The sequence below is a fragment of the Aethalodelphis obliquidens genome, unplaced genomic scaffold (genome assembly GCF_003676395.1).
Source record: "Aethalodelphis obliquidens isolate GAN/ISIS:26980383/991018 unplaced genomic scaffold, ASM367639v1 scaffold3, whole genome shotgun sequence".
NCBI classification, from domain to species: domain Eukaryota; kingdom Metazoa; phylum Chordata; class Mammalia; order Artiodactyla; family Delphinidae; genus Aethalodelphis; species Aethalodelphis obliquidens.
Genome location: NW_020837947.1, coordinates 71,541,599 through 71,564,461, shown reverse-complemented (window position 1 = coordinate 71,564,461; position 22,863 = coordinate 71,541,599). Strand labels below are relative to the sequence as shown.

At 39.4% G+C, this 22,863-nt stretch overlaps 1 protein-coding gene across 1 annotated transcript in view; it reads right to left on the bottom strand.

The window, feature by feature from the left end:
• UBE3D (ubiquitin protein ligase E3D) overlaps positions 1 to 22,863 on the bottom strand; it is a 325,583-nt gene that overhangs the window by 3,624 nt on the left and 299,096 nt on the right. The gene's annotated exons all lie outside the window — the stretch shown is intronic.

The following is a 22,863-nucleotide window of genomic DNA, read 5'->3' as shown; positions in this document are numbered from 1 at the left end:
TCTTGAATGGGAGCCTAGAAGCCTCAGATGGTGAGAGTGCCAGGGAGAGGATTAATGAATAAAAGAAAAAGACATATACTGCTCAGAAAAACCAGGCCACCAAAAGCACCAAGAAAGACCGAGTGACAAATGAAGTCTCTACTACTCTAGTACAGACTGTGTGCCCAGAAAGTCTACTTCAGGAAAATGCTACTGGGGGACATAAGAGACCTCCGGGGCCAGGTGGCCGAGCAGTTTTAACCTGGAACCAGATAGAGAAGGGAGCCTGCTTGAGCAGTGCATGAGCCCCAGGTAGACCGCATTGTTGGTTGGCTGCCCTGCATCCATTCCTTCTTTCTTCCTTCTTAACAAAACCTCAATTTGTTTCCATGGATGTTTTCTTCCCCTATACAGTCTCTGAGAAGGCTGACCCCATCCCCAGTTCTTAGGATGGGTCTTAGCTGTTTAAAAGCAATTCCATCCTCTTTTCCAGAGGTTTGGTAAATTGTCGTGTGATCCACTGAGACCAGGGAGAGGCTTCCCGGGGCTTCTGCTAAAGTTCTACCCCGCCTTCCGGAAGACATTTTGGACATTCTTCAAAAATTGTTTCTTTGTGATGCAAGGCCCAGAGCTGTCGCCAACCTGGGAATGAAGTCAGTCCACTAAGGAGCAAAGAGCTAAAGAAATACAAATATGGGGGCAAGGGCCGTGGGATTAGGTCACTCGGAAGTGGTCTCACCTAGCATTTCCAGTTTCACAAGCCCATAAAATCCTTATGGTTGAAGCCAGTTTGATTTCAATGCTTTTGTCATAGGTGACAGAACACCCTGGAAAAGAAGAAAGAGGAAAAGCAGGAAGAAGAGGAGGAATTATATGTAAGACGCGGAAAAATTATTGCAACTTGCAATAAATCGTACTCCAGCTCAGGTCTAGCTGACTTTGGAAGCCTGTCTTTGCCCACTGTCATCTCACACTGCCTTTCTACTGATGAGCAGAGAGGAGCGCAGGCTTCATTTCCTGCCTCAGTAGGGTGTGCCCTGGACCTCCACACCAGCTGGTAAAATAACTTCTGCTTGAGAAAAAAAAGGGCTATATATAAGAGGAAGGGAAAGAGTACTAATCCTGGAACCCAGTCTTGAAAGGAGAAGCCCAGATCCTATGGAGGTGGCAGAGGCAGAAAGTGCTGGCTTCCCTTCTGTTCTCTGGCTTCCCTGGGTCATGTTTCATCACAGCGCAAATTCTGGCAGCAACGGGAAGGAAGCTGCTAGCAACTCCTGTTCTCAAGGCCTTAGCAGAAGCAAGTCGATGGAGAAAATAAAATGCTACCAGTGGAGTCAAATAGGTAGAGAAATTGACTGTGTACACTTTTGCAAAAAGAGCAGGGAAAGTTGCACCCTTAACATCCTTTGTTTTTATTTTCCTACCCTTTAAGGCAAGTGAAATAAGGCATATATTTCCCCAAACTTTAAGTCATGGAAATTCAGTATGAACATGCCTTTTTATGCACTAAGTACTTTTTCCTTGGAAAATGGTTTATTAACTGCATAGGCAACTTGATTATCAAAGAACACTTTGATAATACAACTGAACATTCTATTGCCAGGAATGTAGTTACCTAAGATGGAGTTAGCATAAGTAATACAGTTACCTGATGTAGTAACAGGTGGAAAGAGGCAAGAGCATCTATTTTAGAGTAGATTCCCTCCCTGCCCAGCTCAGAAGGTTACCTCCTCCCCACAAGGCAATGGAAGACAGAGATTCTGATTCCTCCAGCTCCTGGTAGGGAAGAGATGAGTGGGGAGGGGGAGGGAAGGGATGGCACTCCTGCCCCTCCCATGATGGAGCTCCCACCACTTCCAAGTAACAGAGAGTCTGCACACCACCACACAGTCCAAGATTCTCATACAAAGGCTGTAACAAGGGGTAGAAGTCGCATGAGAAATGTATCAGACACCACAATTCCCTTACCTCTCCTTCCATGGGACTCATCTGGAAATACCCAAACTTCGTTGTACTCATTGATCCTTTTCTTTTCTTTTTTCTTTTTCTGGCTGTGCTGCACAGCTTGGGGGATCTTAGTTCCTTGCTTAGTTCCTTGACCAGGGACTGAACCCAGGCCCTCAGCAGTGAAAGGGCGGAGTCCAAACCACTGCACTGCCAGGTAATTCCCCCTCATTGATGCTTCTGCTCTACATTTGTGCTCAGCAGTTACCTGATCTCACTGTGAATGTGTGAGCACAAACCTCAGGTGGGTCCCAGGGCTGCCTGGCAATCCTGCTACATTTTCCCTATGCAATTCACTCTTCCAATTATTCACTTTTCTCTCCTTAGACCTCCAACATTCCCTCCCCTCCTCATTCTCAACCAATGGCTTTGCTTCTTACTTCAGTGAGAAAATAGATGCAAACAGAAGAGAATTCCATATCCTCCCATTATCAAATTTACCAATTTTTCATACATAGCAGTGGACCTTGTGCTTATCTAGGCAATCCCTCCCCTTATACACAGAATCTCAGTCCCTCTCAGCTGCTCTTAATTATGAAAGAGCCTCAAGGGGTTGGTGAGACTCCTGAAAATATATGCAAAACGTCCTGTGTATAAGTATTTTATTCTGAGGAAACGTCCACAGTTTTCATAAAAATCTCAATCAAAACATTTAGCTCCACTATTCTAAGAGCTAGTAATTGCCAACATTTATTGAGCCTTCACTATGTACCTAGTACTAGCATGAATGAGCTAAATTAATTCTTTCTTTTTAAAATAAATTTATTTATTATATTTATTTATTTTTGGCTGCGTTGGGTCTTTGTTTTTGTGCGCGGGCTTTCTCTAGTTGTGGCGAGCGGGGGCTGCTCTTCCTTGTGGTGCGCGGGCTTCTCATCGCGGTGACTTCTCTTGTTGCAGAGCACAGGCTCTAGGCCCACGGGCTTAGCTGCTCCGTGGCATGTGGGATCTTCCCGGACCAGGGATTGAACCCATGTCCCCTGCATTGGCAGGTGGATTCTTGACCACTACACCACAAGAGAAGTCCAATGAATGAGCTAAATTAATTCTCAATGCAACCTTCTGACAAAAATATTATGTACTGAGATACCTATATCACAGGTGGGCAAACTGACGCTCAGATGCTCAGAGAGTTTAGATAACCTGTTCAGGGTTGTATAGCTCAAGTTGCCTGGCTGGGATTTGAGCACAGACAGGTGCTGAAGTCCATCACACTAGGAGAACTGGCCACCAAGGGATAAAGGATTTAGGATTACTTTTTCCTTCCCCTCATCTAACCTTTGGAAAACTTATACAAAAACATATATATCAATTCTCATAAAGGAAATGCTATTTTACAGTCACAATTATTCTAATAAAGCACAAGGCCGGGGGAGGTGAATGGCTTTACTTCATAAGTAATTTAAATGATATATTGTTTTCTACTTTGTACATCATTTTTTAATGAACTATTATGAGATATTATTCAAATGAAAAGTTATCAGCCTTCTATAAATAACAAAAAAGTACCTCAAATATATAATCAGTGATTTATAACTGCTCAAGTGATCCAAGAAGGTAATTTAGCCTGTTCCTGGAATTCTGTGTATCTGGACAATTAAAACATTGTTTGGTTTACACTCTAAAAAGCCAAAATGTAGGTCACTACGATACATCCTTACTTGTTACACCCTGGCTGACATTTATCCTCACTTTATGTCTGCAGGTCAAGGGACACATGCTCAAGACATTCAACTGCCCTGCCTTGAAGCTCATTTGTCCTGGTTCTCAATGGAGAAAACTAAATATTGCTCTGAAAATAAGACTGCCAGGATGTAGCCACCTTTCCACTGCTTCACACTGCCTGGTCTTCATTTCTTGCATTGCAGAAGCCACAAGCAACATATCCAACTATTTGGAACAGATAGAAGCATTTTCTTGAGTTTCTACTATTTGTCACAATACACAGACAGAGTCTTGGAGAATTCTTGTCTTTCCATGTAGTAGGTATGTTCCCAGTCATAAGATGATGAGAGAGGGATTTACTCCGGAAAACTAATCCAGGGAGAAATCTCAGTTCTCATCCTCTGCCTCTTTGCAGACATGTTTCTATATCCAGGAAATATATGACCAGGGATCCCTAGACATAGGTGTTCTTCAGTCCTTAGCCACTACTTACACCAACACCTGGGAAAGTGCCAAATCTATCCCCAGATCTCTCAAACCTCCCAGTAAGTTCCCTTACCCCTTACAGTCCACACTCCAGCTATGCTGAGCTTTGCCATTCTGCAAAACCATTCTGCTGCTGCTAGATTTGCTGCTGCCTCTGCCTGGAACACCTTTCCTTTCCTCTTTCTCCTCCTTTATTTGGCCAGTTCTTCTTCCTCAATCACCACCTCAGAGGTGCTTTCCTTGAGCACTCCCCACCCCAACTCAGGGATAGGTGGCATCCTGTGGCTCCCCTGGTGCCCTATTTACCCTTAGCAGCAAACTGTTGTTGTGGCCTACTGTCTGTCCCCCTTGCTGGACTCTACCATCCTTGGGACAAAGAACTGTTTCTGCCTTGTTAAAATGTTCATCTTTTATTGTAGCCCAGTGCCTGGACTAGAATAGATGATAAATAAAAATTACTTGCTGAAGGAATGAATGACTGTCCTCATTTATCATTATCCTCTGTTTAGGGCTACATGCCTGTAGATGCATGTAGGAAAGAGGTATGTAGAAGTAAGTGATACAGGGACACAGATAAATTAAAAAAGAGAGCGAGAGAACAAAAGCCCTACCTCCCCTCTACAGGAAAGAAGTATACTCATCAGGTAAAAACTGCCCTTCAAAGATAACCACTTCCCTCTTCATCTTTATTTCTATTCCTCCTCCTACACCACTACTTCACTGGTCCTTACCATATGCCCTCCTCCTTTCTCATCATTTTGTTTTTGCCATATCTTCTAAAGCTAACTCCTGATCATTCTCACAACTTGCCTTTCTCTCTACTGTCTTCTAATGACCACTTTCACCTGATTCACATTGTCTGTTTCTATTTAGACGTCAAAACAGCATGGAAATAATTTTGCAAAGAAATGTGGTGTACAACACATGGCACACACGAATTTGTGCCTTACAACACTAACTATGATAACAAGATATATTTTCTAGGTATGCTGCCAGAGGACACATCCCTTGAGAGCCTGCCCTGGTGTCCAGTAGGGCTTATGTTCATGGGTTCAGTGGGATGGTAGCAAACAAACAAAAAAACCAGTTCTTAACAGCTATCACCCCAGGGCTCAGCAGAGAGGAAGCAGACAGAAATTCCCATCTCCCAGTCTTCCCCTGAAAGAGATATATTTGCATACTTTAAGAGGTGAAACCTGAGGGTCCACCTTCCAATCACCTTGAACCTAGCTGCTGACTGAGATCCTCCCATTTGGGACACTGACAGGTCTTGGCACATCCTCAACTAGGGGGAGCTATTAAAAATAGAATAGGCTGCTTGGACAATCATAAAGGTTTGAGAGATAACCAAGAGCTCAGACAGGGTGACCATAAGATTCATCTCCTACCTAAGACCACTACTTCAAGACTGAGAGACGTGGCTGTTTTATCTAATGCACAGAAACCAACACAGAGAATCAAGAAAAATGAAGAAACAAAGGAATATACTCCACACAAAAGAACAAGATAAAACCTCAGAAAAAAAAAATGTTAACAAAATGACGATTTAGCTGATAAAGAATTTAAGATAATGATCACAAAGGTGATCGCTGAGGTCAGGAAAGTAATGCATGAATAAGGTGAGAATTTCAAAAAACAGACTGAAAATATTTAAAAGTGCCAAACAGAAACACAGAACTGAAGATTATAATAACTGAACTGAAAAATTCTACAGAGCAGTTCAATAGTAGACTAGATGAAATGAAGAAAAGGTCAGCGAACTTGACGACCGAGCAGTGGCAATCATCCAGTCAGAGGAGCAAAAAAGAAAAAACAAAGTAAAAGAGTGAAGATAACTTAAGGGACTTACAGGACAACACAAGCAGACCAATATTCACACTATAGAGATCCCAGAAGGAGAAAAGATAGAGGGGCAGAAAACTTACTGAAAGAAGTAACGGCTGAAGACTTCCTTAATCTGGGGAAAGATCTCAAGTAAAAAACCTAACGTTACACCTCAAGCAAAAAAAAAAAGAACAAACTAAGCCCAAGTTAGTAGAAGGAAGGAAATAACAAAGGTCAGAGAAGAATCAATAAAATAGAAATTAAAAAACAATATAAAAGATCAATGAAACTAAGAGCTGCTTTTTTGAAAAGATAAAACAGACAAACCTTTAGCTAGAGTTACCAAGAAAAGAGAGAGAAGATGCAAATAAATAAAAAGAGAAATGAAAAAGGAGACATTACAACCAGTACCACAGAAATACAAACAATCATAAGAAACTACTATGAGCAATTATATGGAAAAAAATTAGACACTCTAGAAGGAATGGATAAATTCCTAGAAATATACAACCTACCAAGACTGAATCATGAAGAAACAGAAAATCTGAACAGACTGATTACTAATAAGGAGATTAAATCAGTAATTAAAAACCTCTCAACAAACAAAAGTCCAAGACTAGATGAATTCTACCATTTAGAGAAGAGTTAACATTTATCCCTCTCAAACTATTCCTGAAAATTGCGGAGGAAGGAACACTTCTGAACTCATTCCATGAGGCCAGCATCACCCTGATACCAAAACCAGACAAAGATCACAATAAAAAGAGAATTATAGGCCAATATCACTGATTAACATAGATGTGAAAATCCTCAACAAAATACTAGCAAAGAGAATCCAACAGCACATTAATGGGATCATACACCATGATCAAGTGGGGTTCATCCCAGGAATGCAAGGATTCTTCAATATACGCAAATCAATCAATGTGATACACCACATTAACAAACTGAAGAATAAAAACCATATGATCATCTCAATAGATACAGAAAAAGCATTTGACAAAATTCAACATCTATGTATGATTAAAAAACTCTCAACAAAGAGGATATAAAAGAAATGTACCTCAACATAATAAAGACCATATATGACAAGTCCACAGCTAACATTATACTGAATGGTGAAAAGCTAAAAGCTTTTCCTCTAAGATCAGGAACAATATAAAGACGCCCAGTCTCACCACTTTAACCAACATAGTATTGGAAGTCCTAGTCAAATAAATTTGGCAAGAAAAAGAAATAAAAGACATCCAGATCAGAAAGGAAAAAAGTAAAACTGCCTCCATTTGTAGATGGCATGATATTACATAAAGAAAACCCAAAATAATCTATCAAAAAATTGTTAGAATGAAAAATTCAGTAAAGTTGCAGGATACAAAATCAATAAACAAAAATCAGTTGTGTTTCAATATACTAATAATGAACTGTCAGAGAAATTAGGAAAATGATCCCATTTACAACTGCATCAAAAAGAATAAAATATCTATAAATAAATTTAACCAAGGAGGTGAAAGACTAAACACTGAAAAGTATAAAATATTGATGAAAGAAACTGAAAAAGAAACATAAGTGGTAAGATATTTCATGCTTATGGATTGCAATAATTAATATTGTTTAAATGTCCATACTGTCAAAGCAATCTACAGACTCAATGCAATTGCTATCAAAATTCCACTGGCATTTTTTTTCACAGAAACAAAACAATCCTACAATTCATATAAAATCACAAAAGACCTTGAATAGCCAAAGCAATCTTGAGAAAGAAGAACAAAGCTGGAGGAATCACATTTCCTGATTTTAAACTATATTACAAAGCTATAGTAATCAATACAGTACGGTACTGGCATAAAAACAGACACATAGATTAATGGAATAGAACAGAAAGCCCAGAAATTAACCCATACCTATATGGTCAATTAATTTATAACAAAAGACCCAAGAATGTACAGTGGGGAAAGGACTATCTCCTCAATAAATGGTTATGGGGAAACTGGAAGCCACATGCTACTGATCACTATACACAAAGATTAACTCAAAATGGATTAAACTTGCATGTAAGACCTGAAATCATAAACCTCTTGGAAGAAAACAGGCATTAAACTCCTTGACATCTGCCTTGGTGATGATTTTTTGGATTTGACACCAAAAGCAAAGGCAACAAAAGCAAAAATAAACAAATGGGACTATATCAAACCAAAAAGCTCCACAGCAAGGGAACTCATCAACAAAATGAAAAGGTAACCTTCCAAATGGGAGAAAATATTTCCAAGTCATATATCAGATAAGAGGTTGATATCCAAAATGTATAAAGAATTCATACAACTCAATAGCAAAAAGCCAAATAATCCAATATAAAAATGGACTAGACATTTTTCCAGAGAAGACATACAGATGGTCAACAGACACATGAAAGATGCTCAACATCACTAATCATCAGGGAAATGCAAATCAAAACCACAATGAGACATCACCCACATCTGTCAGAATGGCTATCATCAAAAAGACAACAAATAACAAGTGTTGGTGAGGATGTGGAGAAAAGGGAACCCCCTGCACTGTTGGTGGGAATGTAAATTGGTGCAGCCACTATGGAGAACAGTATGGAGGTTCCTCAAAAAATTAAAAATAGAACGATCATATGATGCAGCAGTTCCACTCCTGGGTATTTATCCAAAGGAAATGAAAAACCGAACTCAAAAGATATATGTACCCTCATGTTCACTGCAGCATTATTTTTTATCTTGAGTAATTTTATTTTATTTTATTTTTTGCACATCTTTATTGGAGTATAATTGTTGTACAATGTGTTAGTTTCTGCTGTATAACAAAGTGAATCAGCTATATGTATACATATATCTCCATATACCCTCTGTCTTGAGCTTCCCTCCCACCCTCCGTATCCCATCCCTCTGGGTCGTCACAAAGCACCGAGCTGATCTCCCTCTGCTATATGCAGCAGCTTCCCACTAGCCATCCATTTTACATTTGGTCGTGTATCTATGTCAATGTTACTCTCTCACTTGTCCCAGCTTCCCCCTCCCCTACTGTGTCCTCCAGTCCGTTCTCTACATCTGCATCATTATTCCTGCCCAGACACTAGGCTCATCAGTACCATTTTTTTTTTAGATTCCATATATATGTGTTAGCATACGGTATTTGTTTTTCTTTCTGACTTACTGGGCTCTGTATGACAGACTATAGGTCCATCCACTTCAGCATTATTTACAATAGCCAAAACATGGAAAGAACCTATCTATTTATCCAGAGATAAATGGATAAAGTGTGGCATATATACACAATGGGATATTACTCAGCTATAAAAAGTGAGGAAATCATGCTATTTTCGACAACATGGATGGACCTTGAGGGTATTATGTTAAGTGAAAAAAGTCAGAGGAAGACTAATACTAACGATCTCATTTATATGTGGAACCTTTTTTTTTTTAAATATGTGGAATCTTAAAAAACAAAACAGAACTCATAGATACAGAGAACAGATTTGTGGTTGAGGGGGTAGGGTGGTGGAGCAGTTGCAAAATGGGTGAAGGCGCTGCAAAGGTACAAACTTCCAACTATAAAACAGATAAGTCCTGGGGGTTTAAAGAACAGTCAGGTGACTATGGTTAACAATACTGTATTGTATATTTGAAAGTTCCTAAGACAGTAGATCTTAAAAGTTTTCATCACAAGAGAAAAAAATTTGTAACTACGTGTGGTGATGGAGGTTAACTGGACTCATTGTGGTGAGCTTTTGCAATATTACACATATCAAATCACTATTTTGTACACCTGAAACGAATATATATGTCAATTATGTCTCAATATAAACAAAAACAACTAACTTCTATTTTACCTTCTCTGCATTTTGAACAAAATCTTGAAATAATTGGGCAGCAACGGATTTAATACTTCAGTGTTTTCTCTCCAGTTCTTCCTTCAGTCTAGCTCTCGCTGGTGATTCCTGCGTAGGTTCTGGAAAAACTATGGCGGCAGCAGCAGCTTCCCTACTCACTCTCAGAGTCTGCCCAGCTGGGCTGATTTCAGGATGATCTGAGGCTCCGCCCCTGCCCCGCCCACACAAGCCTTAAGTGTTGGAATTTTCCCACTGAAGCCCGTGGAAGGGGGATGTGGGCCACTCACCAGGCCCCAAAGTGCACTGCCAGTGCTGACCACCAGGCTCTACAGCCAAGCAACCACGGGGAGATTATAAGGAAGTCAAAACCACGCCAAAACCCAGTAGGAGGCAAAGCCAAATTTCCAAACTTTCCAACCACAGATCCTGGGCATCCTTTTTGCCATTGCCCAAACTTAAGCAAGTAAAAAAATTAACTTAAAAAATAATAAATATGTATTAACCTCCTACAATGTCTAGGAACTATTGTACGAACTTGAAATACAGCAGTGAACAAATTAGACAAATTCCCTGGCCTCCTGGATTTTACATTCTAGTGGTAAGACAGAAGGGGAAAAAAAATCAATGAACCAGTAGTTATAATATAATATTAAAACTTCCTTTAAGAAAACTAAAGAGGGCAATAGGATAGAGCAAGATGAGGACTGTCAACCTATTTTAGATGGGATGGTCAGGAAAGACCTCTTTGAGAAGGTGACATTTGAGCGGAGATCTGCATGGAGTGAGGTAATGACCTTGTAGCCAGCAGAGTGAATGGTAGCAGTTGCAAAGGCTTTGAGTCATAGATATCCTTGGTGGGCTTGAGGAGCAACAAGGAAGTCAAAGTGGGGGGACAGAGCGGGCAGTGGTAGGCAATGGGGTTGGAGGGGTAGACAGAGAGGACTCTCAACCCTCACTGTGCCTCTGAAACACCTGGGGAACTTTAAAAATTCACAGATGCTAGGTCCTGATCCCAGAGATCTGATTTCAGTTGATTTGCAGATGGTACCAATCAACAGTAATTTGTCAATACTCCCCAGGTGATTCTAATGTGCAGACATGCTTGAGAACCACTGATGTGGGGCCTTGTACCGAATGTGATGAAGGCATAGTAGGTTTGAGCAGGCGAGGGAAATGATCTGATTTACATTTTTAAAGGATCATTCTGGCTGCTGGGCAGCACAAGAAAACAAATAAGGGGACAAGAGAAGAAACTGGGAATCCCAAATAGAAGACTATTGTAACTGTCCTGGTGAAAAAGATTATGGTGATGAGGGTGGTGGAGGTGGAAGTGGTGAGAAATTGTCGTATCTGTGATATATTATGAATGTAATGCCAACGGGATTTGCTGGTAGATTGGATGTGGGATATGAAAGAAAGAAGACTTAATGATGACTCGAAGAAGTTTTGGGTCTGAGGATCAAAATTTATGGTGTTAGTGAAGCGGGGTCCATCAGTGGTGGGATGGGAAGAAAAGAGTAAGTTTGGTGGGAGAAATCAGAAGATGATGTGAAAATAATGTGTGAAAAAGTGTTATTAATGATGTGAAAAAGTGTTATCAACACTTTTCTACATCTTTACCTTCTTCCTTTCTCTACTTACCTTTCATTTGGCCCTATCCTAACTCCTACCCTGTCTAAACTACATACTATCTCATCTCTTGTGAATCCAAAGCTCAAAATGTCTCCCTACAAACCCCCCTACACTGTTGGTGGGAATGTAAATTGGTGTAGCCACTATGGAGAACAGTGTGGAGCTTCCTTAAAAAACTAACAACAGAATTACCATATGACCCAGCAATCCCACTCCTGGGCAGATATCTAGAGAAAACTCTAATTCAAAAAGACACATGCACCCCAACGTTCATAGCAGCACTATTTACAATAGCCAAGACATGGAAGCAACCTAAGTGTCCATCAACAGATGAATGGATAAAGAAATGGTACATATACACAATGGAATACTACTCATCCATAATAAAAAGAATAAAATAATGGCATTTGCAGCAACATGGATGGACCTAGTAATTACCATACGAAGTGAAGTAAGTCAGACAGAGACAGACAAATACCATACTATAAAATGACACAAATGAACTTATTTACGAAACAGAAACAGCCTCACAGACATAGAAAACAAACTTATGGTTCAAAGGGAAAGGGGGTGGGGGAGGGATAAATTAGGAGTTTGGGATTAGCAGATACAAACTACTAGATATAAAATAGATAAACAAAAAGGTCCTACTGTATAGCACAGGGAACTATATTCAGTATCTTGTAATAAACCATAATGGAAAAGAATATAGAATAGAATATGTATAAAAATGCAGAATCACTTTGCTAAATACCAGAAACTAACACAACATTGTAAATCAACTATACTTCAGTTTAAGAAAAAGTTTCCCTACATTAATATTATATCACTATAGGGCTTCCCTGGTGGCGCAGTGGTTGAGAGTCCACCTGCTGATGCAGGGGACACGGGTTCGTGCCCCGGTCCGGGAAGATCCCACATGCCACGCAGCGGCTAGGCCCGTGAGCCATGGCCGCTGAGCCTGCGCATTCGGAGCCTGTGCTCCGCAATGGGAGAGTCCACAACAGTGAGAGGCCTGCGTACCGCAAAATAAATAAAAATAAATGAAAAATAAAAAAATATTATATCACTATAAAATAATGTACCTATATAGATATTCTAAAGATCTGAGGAAAGATGCATCTGGCTACGCCTATAGCTCCTGGAAAAGACATTACAAGCATATCCACGAGGAAAGTTTTCGCTCTTGTCAATGTACTCTTGGGTGCAAGTTGGCAGTTAAAATTTGGTTTAGTCAAGTTTCAGAGGAGTGGTCCCTGAAGCTTTTAAGGGTCAGGGCAACTGAATTTCAAGAAGTACCCAATCTTCTCTATTAGCGTTCTTGCATATAAAATGATTGCATAACAGATTTTACAAAAATGAGATGCATTTCTTTATTTATATATTATAAACAAGGCTCATTAGATGTTCCTTTCACTTAAAAAAAGTTAAATATCTCCATTTTTTTAGAGAAGACTTGAACTTCTGACCCCTCTTCTCATTTTAACATGAGGTTTTCAGATTTCTGAAAAGCAATATTGAATGTTTAAGTTTTTCTAGTGGCTGATTTCCAGTCTGGAATTAATTTGGCCTATCTATTTGAAATTACTCTTCTCTCTGCAAAATATGTTAGAATAACTTTCCTTTCATTAACTCCAAAATGGCACTGGATGACAACAGCTTTAGCAATACTCATTTCTCATAAAAAAAAAAAAGAGTTATACTACTTAAATTAAGAGAAAATATATCTTTATCAAATTTTCTTTAGCAAAACAAAAAATAATTTAAAGCTGAAAAATAAAAGAAAGACTTTAAAGGGAATTTTTAAAATAATAAAATATAAAGACTAAATGAAGATTAAAATCATTTTATAGATGTATAAAAACAGGACAGCTAGCTATAAATATCACTTTTCATGTTCTAAAGATGGTACCAACCAAACCTTCTTAGTTAAACAAAAGTTAGAGATATCACGACCAATGATTAGACTAAATTATTTCAGAAACAAAGTAGAGACCCACCATTCTGGATTTTTAACTTAATGGGAGAATATGGGAGGGGAAAAATAAACAAGGTGTCATAATAATGCTAGTGATAAGAGTTTGCTTTTATGTACCAAAATATTGATGAAAGAAGCTCTTCAAATATTAAAAAAGGATTGCACGTATGTAATAAAAACAAACAAGCAAACAAACAATGTCTATCTCAGAAAAACTGACTCAGATATGAAAAAGTTGGGGCTACAAATAAAGCTTCAAGAGAAGAGAAAGTCAAAGAGGAACATATAAGCTCCTCTTGACTCAGGGAAGAAAAAGATCAGAAACATATTTTTCCTTTTATGATTCTGAGCTTCTGAACAGTGTTTTGCTTGCCAGAAAAACTGAAAGCAAAGGAAAAAGCATTTTAAAGTGACAAAAAATTTCCCAGCAATGTTATAGAGTAGACTGATCCCATATATACAGCAATATTTTCTTGAAGACAAAAACTCATCTTGTGCTAATAGATTTACTGCTTTATTTTTCTGCTAAATTTCTGTGCCTTTAGTTTCAATGCTTTTGAAGCACTGCTCAGTTACATAAGTTGTAAAAGCAATTGTTAATGTGAAAAATTAATGATGTTTATAAAATTATGTTGATATACACTGAGGCAAGCTCAATTTTTTATAAAAATGTAATAGCTTACTAAACCTTTCTTATAAATACATTTATTCAAAACATGTGAAGGTCTAATTTATCTTAATGGTTTTAAGGCAATATTAACTTGATCATCTACATAATACTAACTTGAATAGTAGAATTTTTTTCTGTTTCAATCTTTTAATTTTTAAGAAAATTATTGAGATTTAATTGACATATAACATTGTATTAGTTCAAGGTATACAAGGTATATATCGTATACACTACAATATACTAACGACATTTATTAGTTCAAGTTATACAACATAACTATTTGATGTATGTATATATTGTGAAATGATTACCACAATAAGTTTAGTTAACATCCACGATTTTTTTTCTTGTGATGAGAACTTTTAAGATCTACTCTCTTAGTGACTTTCAAATATACAATAGTGTATTATTAACTATAGTCACCATGCTGTACAATACATCCTCCGCTATCTCTTTGATAAGGGCACTAATCTCATTCCTGAGGGTTTCAGCCTCATGACCTAATTACCTCCCCAAATCCCCACCTCCTAATAGCATCACATTTGGGATCAGGATTTCAACTTATGAATTGGGGATGAGAGGACAAAAACATTCAGACCATAGCAGTGCTAGAATTGACAGAAGTTAGAGACTCAGAATACAGGAGTCTAGGGAAGAAGCCAGAATGACTATGTGGTTTCTGAGAAATTGATTCTGGCCATTGAATTAGGGTAAAATCGTTTTTAATGGGAAACTGAAGAGTTTCATTTTGGAATTTTCCAAATTTAATTCACCTGTTGTACATCTGACTAGCAACCTGAAACAAAGGTCCGAGGTTTAGCAGAGGACTAAGAATTGGATTTGTATCAGAGAAATGTTCACCAAAGAGAAAAAGATTTAAAAATAGTGGGTACAGTAAAGATTGCCCAAAAAAATATAGAAAAAAAAAGCTAAGGATACAGCTCTTAAAGACCACATAAAAAGGGGAGATTAGATGAAGGAACTATAAAAATGTATTGGAATCATCAAAGAATTGACTGCCCAAAGACAGTTGTGATCTGAAACTGGAATCCAAAGAAGGAATCCAAAGAAAGAATGATTTCAACCTAGATGGGAAGGATGGTGTGCTGCTTAACTTTATGTCAACTCCATTGGGCTAAAGGATGCCTGGAAAATTGGTAAAACATTATTTCTGGATGTGTCTGTGAGGGTGCGATTAGCATTTGAAATGGTAGACTGAGTAAAGGAGACTGTGCTCTCCAGTGCAGGAGGGCATCACCCAATCCATTAAGGGTCTGAATAGAACAAAAAAGGCAGAAGAAGGGAATCTGCTCTCTCTGCCTGAGCCTGGACATCCACATGCTCCTGCCATCAGTTGAGGGGGCTCCTGGTTTTTAGGCTTCTGACTTGTGCTGAATTATAGCATGGGATTTCCTAGTTCTGCAGCTGGCTGTCAGCAGACCATGGGCCTTCTCAGCCTCTATAATTGCATGAGCCAATTCTTATAATAAATCATATATATATATATGTGTATATGATATATAATCATTAAATCATTATATATATATTAGTTTTGTTTCTCTGGAGAGCTCTGACCAGTACAAGGGGTCTTCTGAGAAGGGCAAGATGGAGGCTTGCTGGAGAAATTTGTGAATCTCTCCAAATCCCCACACAAAACAGAGTAATAGAACAAAAAGGGGTGGGAGGGAGAGAGAGAGAGAACATTGATGAAAAGGAATCCTCCAGAAACAGTAGGGGTGGGGCAGATCTCTCTCTTTCCTCTCTCCCTGTCCCCCAGCAGCCTGACCCTGCAGGTAAGTGGTTTTAGGAAAGCAGTAGAAGCAGAGGAGATCTGACAGTCCTGAGCTGGGAAACTGGAGGCAGGCCACCGGGGATCACACCCAGAAGAAGAATCACACGCCAAGTGGGACACCACACAACCTACAGGGGATCCACAGGCTCTCGTTAGGAGTATGTGCAGAAAGGCTTGGCACCCCATGAGGGCAGCAAGAAAGAGGGCAGGCAGGGCAGGAAGGGGGCGATCTGAGCCATTGAGATCAAGGCTCTCAGAATCCTCAACTAAAACTTCCAGATGAACAAAGCAGCGTCCTGAGATAACACACTGAGAACAGAATCGGAGAGCAGAAGAGAGGCCATATTTTTTGTTTTTATTTATTTATTTTTTTGCGGTACGCGGGCCTCTCACTGTTGTGGCCTCTCCCGTTGCGGAGCACAGGCTCCGGACGTGCAGGCTCAGCGGCCATGGCTCACGGGCCCAGCCGCTCTGCGGCATGTGGGATCTTCCCGGACTGGGGCACGAACCCGCGTCCCCTGCATCGGCAGACAGACTCTCAACCACTGCGCCACCAGGGAAGCCCGAGAGGCCACATTTTTTAATGCCTGGCAACAGCCATGATGCCAGGGAAGCTTTCCTGGACCACTCCCACCTCTTACAAAGGAACTAAAAATACAGGAAAACTCAGCACATTTTGCCTTGAGTAACACAGAGGATGGTGTTGGGATCCCACGAAATATAAGAAAAAAGGAGGAATGGCCCAAGTCATATACTGGGACAACTACCACATCCCAGGAAAAATACATGGGTCCTAGAACAACTAATGACTGTAATCTAATATTTCAGAATTAGATAAAATAAATTAAGAAAATGGGAGACGCTATGAAGGAACAGCTTAACACTCACAAATGGTGCACCGAGAACACAGAAGGCTATGAACACAGAGGTGGCAAAGCTCATAGGCTACCAAGCAGAAGAGAAAGGGCACAGAAATGGCAGAGAGGGACCCAGGAGACAAATGTCACAGACGTCACCATTTACAATCCCGTTCTCACTTAGAGAACAAATAGGGGCTAAGATCCCTAGCTGATGAAACCTCTGTGGCTCTGTCTTGGATCCGCCCCCGCCTGCCTTTGCCTGTCCCCACCTACAGCATTACGTAGCCTCTTCTGTATCATCCCTTAAGTGTTCCTTCTTGTCTTGCATACTCTCCCTAACACTCGCAGAGCCATTCTCTATGCACGTGTCTGGTATGATTACTTTCAGCAACAAAGCCCATGGTGTCCATGCTCTACAAAGAATGAAAAGTCTTAACCTCGACATCCTTGTTGTTCCCTCAAATTCCTCCAGCCCACTCCAAGCAGGAAGTAATAACTCAGACTTTGGCTACAGAAGTGACACTTGGCAACTGACAGTTTCTCTTAGCAAATGATCACAGGATACATGGAATAAATGCGACGCGGATGGAGTCAACTGGCAGATGATGCGGGTTTTATTTATTTATTTTAAACATCTTTATTGGGGTATAATTGCTTTACAATGGTGTGTTAGTTTCTGCTTTATAACAAAGTGAATCAGTTATACATATACGTATGTTCCCATATCTCTTCCCTCTTACGTCTCCCTCCCTCCCACCCTCCCTATCCCACCCCTCCAGGCAGTCATAAAGCACCGAGCTGATCTCCCTGTGCTATGTGGCTGCTTCCCACTAGCTATCTACCTTACGTTTTGTAGTGTATATATGTCCATGCCGCTCTCTCACTTCGTCCCAGCTTCCCATTCCCCCCTCCCCGTATCCTCAAGTCCATTCTCTAGTAGGTCTGTGTCTTTGTTCCCCTCTTGCCCCTGGGTTCCTCATGACGATTTTTTTTTTTTTTTTTTTAGATTCCATATATATGTGAGAGCATACGGTATTTGTTTTTCTCTTTCTGACTTATTTCACTCTGTATGACAGACTCTAGGTCCATCCACCTCAATACAAATAACTCAATTTCGTTTCTTTTTATGGCTGAGTAATATTCCATTGTATATATGTGCCACATCTTCTTTATCCATTCATCTGTTCATGGACACTTAGGTTGCTTCCATGTCCTGGCTATTGTAAATAGAGCTGTAACGAACATTTTGGTACATGCCTCTTTTTGAATTATGGTTTTCTCAGGGTATATGCCCAGTAGTGGGATTGCTGGGTCATATGGGAGTTCTATTTTTAGTTTTTAAAGGAACCTCCATACTGTTCTCCATAGTGGCTGTATCAATTTACATTCCCACCAGCAGTGCAAGAGTGTTCCCTTTTCTCCACACGCTTCCAGTAATAATTGTTTGTAGATTTTTTGATGATGGCCATTCTGACTGGTGTGAGATGATATCTCATTGTAGTTTTGATTTGCATTTCTCTAATGATTAGTGATGTTGAGAATTCTTTCATGTGTTTGCTGGCAATCTGTATATCTTCTTTGGAGAAATGTCTATTTAGGTCTTCTGCCCATTTTTGGATTGGGTTGTTTGTTTTTTTGATATTAAGCTGCAGGAGCTGCTTGTAAATTTTGGAGATCAATCCTTTGTCAGTTATTTCATTTGCAAATATTTTCTCCCATTCTGAGGGTTGTCTTTTCATCTTGTTTATGGTTTCCTTTGCTGTGCAAAAGCTTTTAAGTTTATTAAGTCCCATTTGTTTATTTTTGTTTTTATTACCATTTCTCTAGGAGGTGGGTCAAAAAGGATCTTGCTGTGATTTATGTCGTAGAGTGTTCTGCATATGTTTTCCTCTAAGAGTTTGATAGTATCTGGCCTTACATTTAGGTCTTTAATCCACTTTGAGTTTATTTTTCTGTATGGTGTTAGGGAGTATTCTAATTTCATTCTTTTACCTGTAGCTGTCCAGTTTTCCCAGCACCACTTATTGAAGAGGCTGTCCTTTCTCCACTGTATATTCTTGCCTCCTTTATCAAAGATAAGGTGACCATATGTGCGTGGGTTTATCTCTGGGCTTTCTATCCTGTTCCATTGATCTATCTTTCTGTTTTTGTGCCAGTACCATACTGTCTTGATTTCTGTCGCTTTGTAGTATAGTCTGAAGTCAGGGAGCCTGATTCCTACAGCTCCTTTTTTTTTTGCCTCAAGATTGCTTTGGCTATTCGGGGTCTTTTGTGTTTCCATACAAATTGTGAAATTCTTTGATCTAGTTCTGTGAAAAATGCCATTGGTAGTTTGATAGGGATTGCATTGAATCTGTAGATTGCTTTGGGTAGTAGAGTCATTTTCACAATGTTGATTCTTCCAATCTAAGAACATGGTATATCTCTCCATCTATTTGTATCATCTTTAATTTCTTTCATCAGTGTCTTATAATTTTCTGCATACAGGTCTTTTGTCTCCTTTTGTGACTGGTAGGTTTATTCATAGATAGTTTATTCTTTTTGTTGCAGTGGTAAATGGGAGTGTTTTCTTAATTTCACTCTCAGATTTTTCATCATTAGTGTATAGGAATGCAAGATATTTCTGTGCATTGATTTTGTATCCTGCTACTTTACCAAATTCATTGATTAGCTCTAATAATTTTCTGGTAGCATCTTTAGGATTCTCTATGTACAGTATCATGTCATCTGCAAAGAGTGACAGCTTTACTTCTTCCTTTCCAATTTGGATTCCTTTTATTTCTTTCTCTGCTCTGATTGCTGTGGCTAAAACTTAAAAAACTATGTTGAATAACAGTGGTGAGAGTGGGCAACCTTGTCTTGTTCCTGATCTTAGTGGAAATGGTTTCAGTTTTTCACCACTGAGGACGATGTTGGCTGTGGGTTTGTCATATATGGACTTTATTATGTTGAGGAAAGTTCCCTGTACGCCTACTTTCTGGAGGGTTTTTAATCATAAATGGGTGTTGAATTTTGTCGAAAGCTTTCTCTGCATCTATTGAGATGATCATATGGTTTTTCTCCTTCAATTTGTTAATATGGTGTATCACATAGATTGATTTGTGTATATTGAAGAATCCTTGCATTCCTGGGATAAACCCCACTTGATCATGGTGTCTGATCCTTTTAATACGCTGTTGGATTCTGTTTGCTAGTATTTTGTTGAGGATTTTTGCATCTATGTTCATCAGTGATATTGGCCTGTAGTTTTCTTTCTTTGTGACATCTTTGTCTGGTTTTGGTATCAGGGTGATGGTGGCCTTGTAGAATGAGTTTGGGAGGGTTCCTCCCTCTGCTGTATTTTGGAAGAGTTTGAGAAGGATAGGTGTTAGCTTTTCTCTAAATGTTTGACAGAATTCGCCTGTGCAGCCATCTGGTCCTGGACTTTTCTTTGTTGGAAGATTTTTAATCACCGTTTCAATTTCAGTGCTTGTGACTGGTCTGTTCATATTTTCTATTTCTTCCTGGTTCAGACTCGGAAGGTTGTGCATTTCTAAGAATTTGTCCATTTCTTCCAGGTTGTCCATTTTAGTGGCATAGAGTTCCTTGTAGTAATGTCTCATGATCCTTTGTATTTCTGCAGTGTCAGTTGTTACTTCTCCTTTTTCATTTCTAATTCTATTGATTTGAGTCTTCTCCCTTTTTTTCCTGATGAGTCTGGCTGACGGTTTATCAATTTTGTTTATCTTCTGAAAGAACCAGCTCTTAGGGCTTCCCAGGTGGCGCAGTGGTTGCGAGTCTGCCTGCTGATGCAGGGGACGTGGGTTTGTGCCCCAGTCCGGGAAGATCCCACATGCCGTGGAGCAGCTAGGCCCGTGAGCCATGACTGCTAAGCCTGCGCGTCCGGAGCCTGTGCTCCGCAACAGGAGAGGCCACAACAGTGAGAGGCCCGAATACAGCCAAAAAAAAAAGAATGAGCTTTTAGTTTTATTGATCTTTTCATTTATTTCTGATCTGATTTCTATCATTTCTTTCCTTCTGCTAACTTTGGGGTTTTTTTCTTCTTCTTTCTCTAATTGCTTTAGGTGTAAGGTTAGGTTGTTCATTTGAGATGTTTCTTGTTTCTTAAGGTAGGATTGTATTGCTATAAACTCCCCTCTTAGAATTGCTTTTGCTGCATCCCACAGATTTTGGGTTGTTGTGTTTTCATTATCATTTATTTGTAGGTATTTTTTGATTTCCTCTTTGATTTTTTCAGTGATCTCTTGGTTATTAGGTAGTGTATTGTTTAGCCTCCATGTGTTTGTATTTTTTAGAGATCTTTTCCTGTAATTGATATCTAGTATCAGAGCATTGTGGTCGGAAAAGATACTTGATACGATTTCAATTTTCTTAAATTTACCAAGGCTTGATTTGTGACCCATGACATGATCTATCCTGGAGAATGCTCCATGAGCACTTGAGAAGAATGTGTATTCTGTTGTTTCTGGATGGAATGTCCTATAAATATCAATTAAGTCCATCTTGTTTAATGTATCATTTAAAGCTTGTGTTTCCTTGTTTATGTTCAGTTTGGATGATCTGTCCATTGGTGAAAGTGGGGTGTTAAAGGCTCCTACTATGATTGTGTTATTGTCCATTTCCCCTTTTATGGCTGTTAGTATTTGCCTTATGTATTAAGGTGCTCCTCTGTTGGGTGCACAAATATTTACAATTGTTATATCTTCTTGTTGGATTGATCCCTTGATCATTATGGAGTGTCCTTCTTTGTCTCTTGTAATAGTCTTTGTTTTAACATCTATTTTGTCTGATACGAGAATTGCTACTCCAGCTTTCTTTTGATTTCCATTTGCATGGAATATCTTTTTCCATCCCCTCACTTTCAGTCTGTATGTGTCCCTAGGTCTGAGGTGGGTCTCTTGTAGACAGCATATATACGGGTCTTGTTTTTGTATCCATTCAGCCAGTCTATGTCTTTTGGTTGGAGCATTTAATACGTTTACATTTAAGAAAATTATCAATATGTATGTTCCTATTCCCATTTTCTTAATTGTTTTGGGTTTGTTATTGTAGGTCTTTCCCTTCTCTTATGTTTCTTGCCTAGAGAAGTTCCTTTAGCATTTTTTGTAAAGCTGGTTTGGTGGTGCTGAACTCTCTCAGCTTTTGCTTTTCTGTAAAGGTTTTAATTTCTCCATCAAATCTGAATGAGATCCTTGCTGGGTAGAGTAATCTTGGTTGTAGGTTTTACTCCTTCATCACTTTAAATATGTCCTGCCATGCCTTCTGGCTTGCAGAGTTTCTGCTGAAAAATCAGCTGTTAACCTTATGGGGATGATGTGGGTTTAAAACTCTCTTTCATGTATGTTGAGTTGACCTTAAGTAAGCAATAATTGGAATAATTGAAGTCCACATATCATGTGTATTACAAGTAGCCATATTTAGCCACTTGCGCTGTCATGACAATGACAATCAGAGAGAGTGGTGGCATTATAAAGTTCCAGGGACACCAGTAATTCCAGAGGGAAGCATTTCCCCCCTGGGATCTCCTCTCTTTTCCGCACACTGTACAGCCTCCCAGCAGCCTGAATTTCACAAGGTAGAATGCTCCATTGCCAAAATGTGGTATCACGTTAAAAAGGCCAAGAGAAGTCATTGGGGGAAAAAAACATTTTTCAGCAAGCAAGGAATAATGCTGTGATTCTTTTTAAGTAAGAAACATCTCTGATTTTGTAAACCAGATGATAGAAATCTTAATTCCCCTATCCCTCTCTGTCCTATTCTTTTTTTTTTTTTTAAACATCTTTATTGGGGTATAATTGCTTTACAATGGTGTGTTAGTTTCTGCTTTATAACAAAGTGAATCAGTTATACATATACATATGTTCCCATATGTCTTCCCTCTTGCGTCTCCCTCCCTCCCACCCTCCCTATCCCACCCCTCCAGGCTGTCACAAAGCACCGAGCCGATATCCCTGTGCCATGCGGCTGCTTCCCACTAGCTATCTACCTTACTATGTTTGTTAGTGTGTATGTGTCCATGACTGTCCTATTCTTTATTTTTAAAGTTTCACTCTGAATTTTTCCCTTAGTTAGGGATATTAAAACCACCTTGACACTTGGAAAGCTATGATGATTTAATTAGCA